A 12,500-nucleotide genomic window follows, 5' to 3' on the forward strand; every position below is an offset into this window, starting at 1 on the left:
AAAACTGGCCAAACCGGCCCAAAAACGGGCCAAAACTGGCCATTTTTGGCTGCGCGAGCGAGCGGCGAGCGGCGGACAGCGAGCGAAGCGAGAGGCAGCACCGTCCCTGCTATACGAAAGCCCCATCCAGCCCTGTGCCACCCGGGGGGTTCCAGGGTGCTGAGATGGCTGTCATTTTGCTCCGCTCACGACGGTCACCGTGCAACGCAAGAACAGGCCAAAAACTGGCCAAAACTGCCCAAAAACGGGCCAAAACTGGCCATTTTTGGCTGCGCGAGCGAGCAGCGAGCGGCGGACAGCGAGCGAAGCGAGAGGCATCACCGTCCCTGCTATACGAAAGCCCCATCCAGCCCTGTGCCACCCGGGGGGTTCCAGGGTGCTGAGATGGCTGACATTTTGCTCCGCTCAAGATGGTCACCGCGCAACGCAAAAACAGGCCAAAAACTGGCCAAAACGGGCCAAAACTGGCCATTTTTGGCTGCGCGAGCGAGCGGCGAGCGGCGGACAGCGAGCGAAGCGAGAGGCAGCACCGTCCCTGCTATACGAAAGCCCCATCCAGCCCTGTGCCACCCAGGGGGTTCCAGGGTGCTGAGATGGCTGACATTTTGCTCCGCTCACGACGGTCACCGCGCGACGCAAGAACAGGCCAAAAACTGGCCAAAACGGCCCAAAAACGGGCCAAAACTGGCCATTTTTGGCTGCGCGAGCGAGCGGCGAGCGGCGGACAACGAGCGAAGCGAGAGGCAGCACCATCCCTGCTATACGAAAGCCCCATCCAGCCCTGTGCCACCCGGGGGGTTCCAGGGTGCTGAGATGGCTGACATTTTGCTCCGCTCACGACGGTCACCGCGCGACGCAAGAACAGCCCAAAAACAGGCCAAAACGGCCCAAAAACGGGACAAAACTGGCCATTTTTGGCTGCGCGAGCGAGCGGCGAGCGGCGGACAGCGAGCTAAGCGAGAGGCAGCACCGTCCCTGCTATACGAAAGCCCCATCCAGCCCTGTGCCACCCTGTCACGACCTTAGCTGGAATTGCCTAAGGCGTGAGGCACCCTTGCGGCCGAAGACGCGAACTTAGCTTGCGTTGCCTAAGTCGCGGGTCACCCTCGTTGCAAAGACGCGAACTTAGCTTGCGTTGCCTAAGTCGCGCTTTGCCCTTGCGATCTTGCTCCGCAAGGATCAGCCACTTTGTAACCTCTCGCAGGTCCCGAAGGACCTGTAAAAGAGAAAGAAAGTTAGATCGAAAGAACGAGCAACGGACAAGTCCCGAAGTCTCGCGAAAAGGGAAGCTTTACAAGCAAATCGTCGAACACCTTGTGTGCACAAGAGAAAAGAGGGAGAGGGAGGAAAACAAGGCTTTCAAGGATGAACGAACAGCTGCAAGCCCACAAACAGCCGCTCACCTGGTCCCGGACGCAACACCAAGTTCCCGTAAAGGTCACGTGCGAACTTGCGAAAGAGTGTTCAACGCCCGGTATATAACCGAAGCCCCATCCAGCCATGTGCCACCCGGGGGGTTCCTGGGGTCTGAGCTGGCTGACATTTTGGTGAGCGGAGGCAGCACTCCGCTCACCTCCCGCGGCACGCGAAAACGGCTCCGTTTTGGGCTGTTTTGGGGCTGTTTTGCTCGGTTTGGTGAACGGTCGCTTGGCAACGCTGCAGCTTGTTCGAACTTACATATTTACAAGCAAAATGACCCAAAACCATAAGAAAACATGCTGTCAAGCAGCTGTACATGCGGGTGTGAGCGACGAACGGTTCGTCGAACGGAGTTGTTGCGGGTGCGCGACGACCGTTCGTGACATTCTCCCCCACTTAAACTGTCGACGCCCTCGTCGACGCTTGTTGGTAGTTGTTGATGACTTCTTCTTCATGTCGCAGGGCGTCTTCAGGCTCCCAACTGGCTTCAGTTCGGGGAAGCTTTCGCCACTTCACCAAGTACTCTGTCTGCTCCGCTCCGTTGGGTAGCTTTATCTTGCGATCCGCCAGAATGGTTTCCACTCGCTTCTCGTAGGAGGCTGTGATGGGAGGTAGCCGAGTTGGAATACTTCGAGAAGCATCTTGCGGATCCGAATGGTAGGCCTTCAGGTTGCTGGCGTGAAGAACGTTGTGAATTTTGAACCACGCCGGCAACTGCAACTTGTAAGAAACATTGCCTACTCTGCTGATAATTGGGAAGGGCCCTTCATACTTACGCACCAATCCTTTGTGGACTCTTTTCCTGAAGAATTGGAGTGATGCTGGTTGGAGCTTTACCAACACCAAATCGCCAACTTTGAACTCTTGTGGTCGCCTTCCCAAGTCTGCCCACTTCTTCATCCGTTTTGCCGCCTTCTCCAAGTAAGCCCGCGCAATATCGGCATTTCGATGCCACTCCTTTGCGAAATGGTAGGCTGATGGACTACTCCCAGTATAACCAATTGCCATAGTGTGCGGAGTCGACGGTTGTTGTCCTGTGATAATTTCGAAGGGGCTCTTGTTGGATGCAGAGCTCCGCTGCAAGTTGTAGGAGAATTGGGCGATGTCCAACAGCTTCACCCAATCTCGTTGATTGGCACTCACGTAGTGCCGGAGATACTGCTCTAAGAGCGAATTTATTCTTTCAGTTTGACCATCCGTCTGGGGGTGGAGGCTTGTAGAGAAGTATAACTTTGACCCCAACAATTTGAATAGCTCGGTCCAGAATCGTCCCAGGAACCGAGCGTCTCGATCACTAACAATATTGTGTGGGACTCCCCAATACTTCACTACACCCTTCATCATCAGTCTGGCCGCCTCTTCAGCTGAACAGTGTAGGGGAGCAGCAATGAAAGTTGCATACTTTGAAAACCGATCGACCACCACAAGTATCGATCCAAGTCCCCCTACAGGCGGCAAGCTAGATATGAAGTCTAAGGAAATGCTCTCCCATGGCCTTTCTGGTACAGGCAACGGCTCCAAAAGTCCCACCGGCTTCCGTTGCTCCACCTTGTCTTGTTGGCAAGTAAGGCATGTTCGAACATACTCCTCCACATCAATCCCCATCTTTGGCCAGTAGAAGGCCCTCTCCACGAGAGCCAATGTTCTGTGAATGCCGGGATGTCCAGCCCAAAGGGAATCGTGACACTCTTTCAAGAGTTCACGCCTTAAATTGTCCACTCGTGGAACATAAACTCTATTCCCTTTTGTGTAAACAAGTCCCTCCTGGACCCAAAATCGTCGTGCCTTGCCTTCTTTGATGAGCTGCATCAGGATAACTGCCTGGGGATCACTATACAGTCCATCTCTGATTCGAGAAAGGAAGTTGGAATGTAACTGACTTGTTTGGCCTCTGCCCTCCAGTTGTGCAGCATTCACGCACTCCACCTTCCGACTCAGCGCATCGGCCACGACATTCGCCTTCCCGGGCTTGTATTCCATTGCCATATCAAATTCAGCCAGGAAGTCCTGCCACCGTGCTTGCTTTGGGGAGAGCTTCTTCTGAGTTTGGAAATAACTCAGGGCAATGTTGTCTGTCCTCAGCACAAATCGCGACCCGAGGAGGTAGTGTCGCCAAACTCGTAGGCAGTGGATCACCGCTGTCATCTCCTTCTCATGCACTGGATACCGCCTCTCGGTCTCGTTGAGTTTGCGGCTCTCGTAGGCCACCGGATGACCTTCTTGCATGAGTACTCCACCAATAGCAAAGTCCGAAGCATCGGTATGGACTTCAAAGGGCTCTCCATAGTTTGGCAATTTGAGCACTGGTTCTTCCAGAACAGCAGCCTTCAGATCTTGGAATGCTATCTCACATTTGTCAGACCACTTCCAAGGCTGCTCCTTCTTCAGCAACTCCGTCAGTGGGGTTGCCCGCTTCGAATATCCTGAAATGAAGCGTCGATAGTAGTTGACGAATCCAAGGAAGGATCTCAACTCTGGCACCTTCTTTGGTGTTCGCCATTCCGCAACTGCTTGCACCTTCGACTTGTCCATCCGAATGGAGCCACCACCGATTCGATGCCCTAAGAATAGGATCTCAGTTTGAGCAAAGTAGCATTTCTCCCTTTTTACGAACAAAGTGTTCTCCCTGAGAACCTTGAAAATCGTCCGAAGGTGCTTGACGTGCTCCTCGAGCGTTTGGCTGTAGACGACGATATCGTCCAAGTAGACGACCATGAACTTATCCAAATACTCCTTGAATAGTTGGTTCATGAGAGTACAGAATGTGGCCGGAGCGTTGGTTAAGCCGAAAGGCATCACCAAGAACTCAAACGCTCCATACCTGGTCACACAGGTAGTCTTCGCTTCGTCGCCTTCAGCAATGCGCACCTGCCAATACCCCGACCGAAGGTCGAGTTTTGAGAAATACTTGGCCTTGCCCAGTTGGTCGAACAAGTCCGCGATGAGCGGGATGGGATACTTGTTCTTCACCGTTACTTTGTTGAGGGCTCGATAGTCGACGCATAACCGGAGGCTCCCATCTTGTTTCTTCTGGAAGAGAACTGGAGCTCCAAAAGGTGCTTTTGAGCTGCGGATGAGACCACCGCTTAGCAGTTCACCTAACTGCTTCCTGAGTTCGGCCAACTCTGGCGGGGGCATGCGGTAGGGTGGTCTCGCTGGAGGCTTCACTCCTGGCTCCAGCTCGATACTGTGATCCACGCCTCTGCGTGGTGGGAGAGTCTTCGGCAACTCGGGTGGCATAACGTCTTCGAACTCCTTCAAGACGTTCGCCACTACAGCAGGTTCTTGAATGGCCTCTTCGTTGAGTGGCTCTAGCTTCATAGCAGCCACGAATGTCAGTTCGCCCTTTCGCACCCCTTTCTTCAATTGTAAGGCCGAAATGTGTTGGGGCTCCTTGGTTCCTCTCCGAGAGACGGGAACCACGCAGGGGTCATCGCCTCCCATCATACATAGGGAGTTTAAGAACGGCATCGGCACCAACTTCGCCGCATGCATAAACTCCATTCCAAGAATCACTTGGAAGTCGTCCAGTGGCACGGCCATCATGTTGGTGTTACCGCTCCAAGTCCCGATTTTGATAGGAACACCCTTCGCCAACCCGGAGATTCGCCTGGCCTCCGAGTTCACCGCCTTCATTCGGCTTGGGCTCTTCTCCAATGTCAACCCAAGTCGCTGTGCTTCGCGATCGGCTATGAAGTTGTGGGTAGCGCCCGTGTCCACCATTGCACGGGTCGTTTGGCCATTTAGCTTAATGTCCACATACATTAGTTCGCTGCTTCCTGCTTTTTGTGCCTTCGTCTTCGTGTTCTCCCCCACTTGACCCCGCATAGCGTTCAACAGACGCATTGCTCCCATTCGGGGTCCTTGCGACTCCTCATCGTCGCTGCTGGATTCTGAGCTGCTCGAACTAAGAGCAACAGCTTTGCCCTTGTCCGATCGGGGAGGGTGGATGGAAGCTGTCAAAGCATTGAGTGCCTGCTTCTGTGGGCACTCCCTTACCATGTGCGGTCCTCCGCACAAGAAGCATCCTCCAGGTTTTGAGGCCTTGCCTTTTGGGTTCGGCCCTTTGTGGGAGCTCTTCTTCTTCTGTTCGCCCCCGAGCTCTTTCCCTCGAGAATGTTTTGGAGGGCGATTGCTTGAAGATTGTTTCCTTCTCGCTGGGTCTTCAGAGGAAACGAAGTCGGTGAGCCTTTCTGCAGCTGCAATTGCCCCGACCACGTCGGTAACATTCCTTCGATTCAGCTCTTGCTGAGCCCATGGTTTCAGACCATCAAGGAAGCTGAACAACTTGTCCTTCTCGGACATGTCCTGTATGTCCAGCATCAGTGCAGAAAACTGCTTTACATAGTCTCGGATGGTGGTACTTTGGCGGAGTTGTCTCAACTTCCTTCTTGCGACGAACTCTGTGTTCTCCGGTAGGAACTGAGTTCTCAACTCCCGCTTCAAGTCTTCCCATGTGTCGACTCGACACCGACCTTGTTGGATCTCCTCCCAACGAGTTCGCCACCAAAGTTTCGCATCTCCATTCAGATACATTGTTGCTATTGAAACTTTGGTATCTTCAGAATCGGGCCTCGTAGCTCGGAAGTATTGCTCCATGTCGAACAGAAAGTTCTCGAGCTCCTTGGCATCTCTGGCCCCTCCGTATCCATGGGGCTCAGGTGCCCTCAAGTTTTGTGGCGGTGCAACGCGGGTGTTGCCTCCTCCCGCATTTAGCATTCTTGTGAGCATAGCCACCTTCGCCGTGAGTTCCGCCACAACGTCTTGCAAGTGCTGCACGGAGTCCTTGGTGTCATCGGACAGTCGGTCGACTAGGGCCTCGACCTTGTCGATCCTGGACTCCGCTTCCTCTTGCGAGCTCTCTACCCCAACAAGTCTTTGTTGGCCATGGTAGAGTTCCTCCATGCTCGCTTCCAGAACATCTAGGCGGGTTTCCGCCGTCGTGAGTCTCTCCTTATGACTCTTTTTCCCTGTTAGCGCACCAGATTGCGCTTCCTCCGCTCGCGGAGAGTTGCCAACTTCTCGCTCATCCTGTTCGCTGCCGCGATCCTCGTGAGCGGCTCCAACAGCATGAGAGCGAGTGTGCACATGCAGCCCACCTGCGGCTGCTTGGGGCAAGGTTCCGGCTTGCCCCGTCTTGCTTGATTCGCCACGATGCTTTGCCATGGCGAAGTTGCGAAGTTCGTTCGCTGTTCGATCGAAGAGCTTGCCCGCTCTGATACCACAATGTCACGACCTTAGCTGGAATTGCCTAAGGCGTGAGGCACCCTTGCGGCCGAAGACGCGAACTTAGCTTGCGTTGCCTAAGTCGCGGGTCACCCTCGTTGCAAAGACGCGAACTTAGCTTGCGTTGCCTAAGTCGCGCTTTGCCCTTGCGATCTTGCTCCGCAAGGATCAGCCACTTTGTAACCTCTCGCAGGTCCCGAAGGACCTGTAAAAGAGAAAGAAAGTTAGATCGAAAGAACGAGCAACGGACAAGTCCCGAAGTCTCGCGAAAAGGGAAGCTTTACAAGCAAATCGTCGAACACCTTGTGTGCACAAGAGAAAAGAGGGAGAGGGAGGAAAACAAGGCTTTCAAGGATGAACGAACAGCTGCAAGCCCACAAACAGCCGCTCACCTGGTCCCGGACGCAACACCAAGTTCCCGTAAAGGTCACGTGCGAACTTGCGAAAGAGTGTTCAACGCCCGGTATATAACCGAAGCCCCATCCAGCCATGTGCCACCCGGGGGGTTCCTGGGGTCTGAGCTGGCTGACATTTTGGTGAGCGGAGGCAGCACTCCGCTCACCTCCCGCGGCACGCGAAAACGGCTCCGTTTTGGGCTGTTTTGGGGCTGTTTTGCTCGGTTTGGTGAACGGTCGCTTGGCAACGCTGCAGCTTGTTCGAACTTACATATTTACAAGCAAAATGACCCAAAACCATAAGAAAACATGCTGTCAAGCAGCTGTACATGCGGGTGTGAGCGACGAACGGTTCGTCGAACGGAGTTGTTGCGGGTGCGCGACGACCGTTCGTGACAACCCGGGGGGTTCCAGGGTGCTGAGATGGCTGACATTTTGCTCCGCTCACGACGGTCACCGCGCGACGCAAGAACAGCCCAAAAACAGGCCAAAACGGCCCAAAAACGGGCCAAAACTGGCCATTTTTGGCTGCGCGAGCGAGCAGCGAGCGGCGGACAACGAGCGAAGCGAGAGGCATCACCGTCCCTGCTATACGAAAGCCCCATCCAGCCCTGTGCCACCCGGGGGGTTCCAGGGTGCTGAGATGGCTGACATTTTGCTCCGCTCAAGATGGTCACCGCGCAACGCAAAAACAGGCCAAAAACTGGCCAAAACGGGCCAAAACTGGCCATTTTTGGCTGCGCGAGCGAGCGGCGAGCGGCGAACAGCGAGCGAAGCGAGAGGCAGCACCGTCCCTGCTATACGAAAGCCCCATCCAGCCCTGTGCCACCCGGGGGGTTCCAGGGTGCTGAGATGGCTGACATTTTGCTCCGCTCACGACGGTCACCGCGCGACGCAAGAACAGGCCAAAAACTGGCCAAAACGGCCCAAAAACGGGCCAAAACTGGCCATTTTTGGCTGCGCGAGCGAGCGGCGAGCGGCGGACAGCGAGCGAAGCGAGAGGCAGCACCGTCCCTGCTATACGAAAGCCCCATCCAGCCCTGTGCCACCCGGGGGGTTCCAGGGTGCTGAGATGGCTGACATTTTGCTCCGCTCACGACGGTCACCGCGCGACGCAAGAACAGCCCAAAAACAGGCCAAAACGGCCCAAAAACGGGACAAAACTGGCCATTTTTGGCTGCGCGAGCGAGCGGCGAGCGGCGGACAGCGAGCGAAGCGAGAGGCAGCACCGTCCCTGCTATACGAAAGCCCCATCCAGCCCTGTGCCACCCGGGGGGTTCCAGGGTGCTGAGATGGCTGACATTTTGCTCCGCTCACGACGGTCACCGCGCGACGCAAGAACAGCCCAAAAACAGGCCAAAACGGCCCAAAAACGGGCCAAAACTGGCCATTTTTGGCTGCGCGAGCGAGCAGCGAGCGGCGGACAGCGAGCGAAGCGAGAGGCATCACCGTCCCTGCTATACGAAAGCCCCATCCAGCCCTGTGCCACCCGGGGGGTTCCAGGGTGCTGAGATGGCTGACATTTTGCTCCGCTCAAGATGGTCACCGCGCAACGCAAAAACAGGCCAAAAACTGGCCAAAACGGGCCAAAACTGGCCATTTTTGGCTGCGCGAGCGAGCGGCGAGCGGCGAACAGCGAGCGAAGCGAGAGGCAGCACCGTCCCTGCTATACGAAAGCCCCATCCAGCCCTGTGCCACCCGGGGGGTTCCAGGGTGCTGAGATGGCTGACATTTTGCTCCGCTCACGACAGTCACCGCGCGACGCAAGAACAGGCCAAAAACTGGCCAAAACGGCCCAAAAACGGGCCAAAACTGGCCATTTTTGGCTGCGCGAGCGAGCGGCGAGCGGCGGACAGCGAGCGAAGCGAGAGGCAGCACCGTCCCTGCTATACGAAAGCCCCATCCAGCCCTGTGCCACCCGGGGGGTTCCAGGGTGCTGAGATGGCTGACATTTTGCTCCGCTCACGACGGTCACCGCGCGACGCAAGAACAGGCCAAAAACTGGCCAAAACGGCCCAAAAACGGGACAAAACTGGCCATTTTTGGCTGCGCGAGCGAGCGGCGAGCGGCGGACAGCGAGCGAAGCGAGAGGCAGCACCGTCCCTGCTATACGAAAGCCCCATCCAGCCCTGTGCCACCCGGGGGGTTCCAGGGTGCTGAGATGGCTGACATTTTGCTCCGCTCAAGACGGTCACCGCGCAACGCAAAAACAGGCCAAAAACTGGCCAAAACGGCCCAAAAACGGGCCAAAACTGGCCATTTTTGGCTGGGCGAGCGAGCGGCGAGCGGCGGACAGCGAGCGAAGCGAGAGGCAGCACCTTCCCTGCTATACGAAAGCCCCATCCAGCCCTGTGCCACCCGGGGGGTTCCAGGGTGCTGAGATGGCTGACATTTTGCTCCGCTCTCGACGGTCGCCGCGCCACGCAAGAACAGCCCAAAAACGGGCCAGAACAGCCCAAAAACGGGCCAAAACTGCCCGTTTTTGGCCGCGTGAGCGAGCGGGGAGCGGCGGACAGCGAGCGAAGCGAGAGGCAGCACCGTCCCTGCTATACAAAAGCCCCATCTAGCAAAGAGCAGCCCAAAAACAGGCCAAAAGGGTGCAAGAAGGGGGGAAAGAGGGCAGGCCAAAACTTGGCCATCTTTTGCCGAGCGACGGAGAGCGAGCGAAGTGTGGGGGCAGCACCTTCCCTGGCATCCGAATGCCCCATCTCGCCCTGTGTTGTTATCTGAAGGCCCCATCTTTGGGGGGGAAAGAGGGACACCGGGAAGGCCAAAACAAGACATTTTGACTTCGAACGAAGTATGCAGACGGGTGAGGAGCCATTGTATTATTGTCTGAACCCAACTGTATACAGGTGAGATGAGATGAGGTGAGCTGCGAGGCGGGTGAAGAATTGTGCCTCATCGAATCAAAGGCACTCGGTCGCCACGTGCTGTCACGACCTTAGCTGGTTTTGCCTAAGGCGTGCGGCACCCTCGCGCGTCCGTCCGCAAAGGTCAGCCTCCCCGAAGCCTCCCATTGTCCCTTAGGACCAACAAAAGAGAGAACGGGTTGAAGAGAACGCCTCAATCGGGATCCACAAGCAAACATGTCCGAAAAACACTTCATAGACAATGCAAATTACAAACAGACTTTACAAGCTCTGAATAGTGGCACAACAAAGGGTAAAATGGTCCATTACAGACCGAAAAGCTCTCGAACGTGTCCACATGACACAACCATTATTTACAAGCCTAAAGAGGCCACCAACCCAACTAAAATGGGACTATTAAGCCTTCGGCCGCCCCTTTACATTCTGTACAAGGCATGAACATGCCAAAAGACAACGGACAGACATAAGCATTACATCCAACATCTTGTTTAGAAGTTTGTCCGTTACATTCTCCCCCACTTATCCCTTCGACGTCCTCGTCGAAGCCTTTGTGAACACTGCAACTCTTCGCCTTTGCTGAGTCTTCAATCTTCCGCTCCAGCTGCAATGCGCCTCCTGGCTCCCAGCTGCTCTCCGCTGCTGTTTCTGAGTAGTCGAACCTTTGATCCGCCATGCTGCTTCAACTCGCCAATGACTCTGACTCTGGTGTGGGGTTGGCTGAGTTGTGTTGATCCTTGTCCATTCTTGCGGATCCACCAAATGAAGGAAAAGACCCTCTTTTCTGCGCCAGTCTCTCAAAATTTCCACATGCTGCTTGAACTGGGTGGATGCTTGTTGGAGCTTTAACGAGCATCGCCTCGCAAACTTCAGAAGTTTTGGGTCCTTCCTCCACAAAATCTGCTCATTGACTCTTCTTTCAGTTAGTTGTCACATCCAAGTAGGTTCGCATCACTTCCGCTTTCGATTGGCATTTCGTTGGGAAATGAAGCGGACAATCTACTCTCAGTAGCACTGATCACCGTTGGTGAGGATTTGACAACTATTGTCTTCCATTATCTTCGAAGGGTCTTTAAACTTGTGCAGAGCTCCTCTGCTGGATAGATAAGAGAACTGGGGTACTCGGTTTCGCCCATTCTCTTAAGAGTGAGAAGGCAAAGGTTACTTGACTTCGCCCGCCTCCTCGAGATTGTACTTCATGCATCGAGCTGGTTACTGGCCTTCGCCTGCTCTTTGCTCACACTTCTGAAGTACTTGAAGTGTTTGCACTCCTTGCGTTGAGTTGGCTACTGTGATTCACCTTCTCAATGCCATCGAACTTCTGGAATGCGGGAAGTTTTCACCCCAACTTGGAGTAATTCTCTGATAGATAAGGTCGCCTCTGGGATTGTACCGTCTTCTCCATCAACCCTGCCGCCTACTCCACTGAGTAGCAAAGGTACAGCACCGCGTACTGCTTGCTTCGTTCCTTGGTCGTGCACTCTTGCATGACCCGAAGTCCTTCACTTACGGCTATCTTGATGAGAAACTTGTTGACACCGGTCTTACGAAGTTTCTTGGCCTCTGCCCTTCAGCCTTGTCTCGGTACTTGGAGATTGCCTCTGCATGCTCCACCTCCTCGGCCCCTTTCACGACCAAGCGCTCTCCCTCCGTGAGAGCAAGGGATCAATGACTTGCACGGAAGTCCCGCCTCTGCGGTACCATGGCGCTGGCATGCCCATGGCCCTACTATCCGTCGCCTCGCCTCTGTATCCCTTTTCTGCATGATCAGTAGAAATGTCTCTGTGGCACTCCTCTGAGTCCACCTCCATTCTGACTGATGCTTGATTTTGGGTAGCTAAGTCCCTCTGGACTCGTCGTCGCTTCCTCGCCCCTTTCGACCCCCTGCTTCAACACCACTGTGTTCTCCAAGCAGTCCGTTTGGTCGATGGAAAGACAGACTGCAACTCCCAAGCATGGCCTCTGCCATCACATTGTAGAGTTAGCACCGATTCTGTTCTCCTTAGCTTCCTTGGTAGCAACGTTCGCTTACTCGACCTTGTCCTCTGACTTGTCGGGCTCCCTTAAGCGAATATGAGCTCTGGAGCAGTCCAACTCTCCAACTGCTTCGATCATACCTCTGCATGATCAAGTCCCTCTCATGGGACTCACTGGTACTTGCATTCGAACTTTTCCCTTGGTGGAACCCAGCCCCCATATGCTGATGACCAAGGTTTTCATCCGATGCAAAATTCGATGCACGCCCGGAAGACCCGCCTCTGCGGTACCATGGCCTTCACTCCTTGAATCCATAGCCCTTCTTGCCGTCGTGTTGTTCACCAAAGCGGAGCTCCCAGTAGCTCCCGATCATACCTCCATATGATCTCATCCCTCACGGGACTATGTCGTGTGTGTCGCATTGCCACGAACTGTTCCACCACGATCCGCTGCACCATGTCGCCTCCTGGTGACATCTCCATTGCATTCTGATCCTTGTGGAATAAACTCGAATTGTGAACCCTCCATGTGTGGCCTCTGCCAATACATCGCAAGGTCTCCTCCACCTTCGATTTTGTTCGCTCCTTTGGCAATCGACCTTCATCCACCCACT

The sequence above is a fragment of the Musa acuminata genome, unplaced genomic scaffold (assembly GCF_036884655.1).
Source record: "Musa acuminata AAA Group cultivar baxijiao unplaced genomic scaffold, Cavendish_Baxijiao_AAA HiC_scaffold_1136, whole genome shotgun sequence".
NCBI classification, from domain to species: domain Eukaryota; kingdom Viridiplantae; phylum Streptophyta; class Magnoliopsida; order Zingiberales; family Musaceae; genus Musa; species Musa acuminata.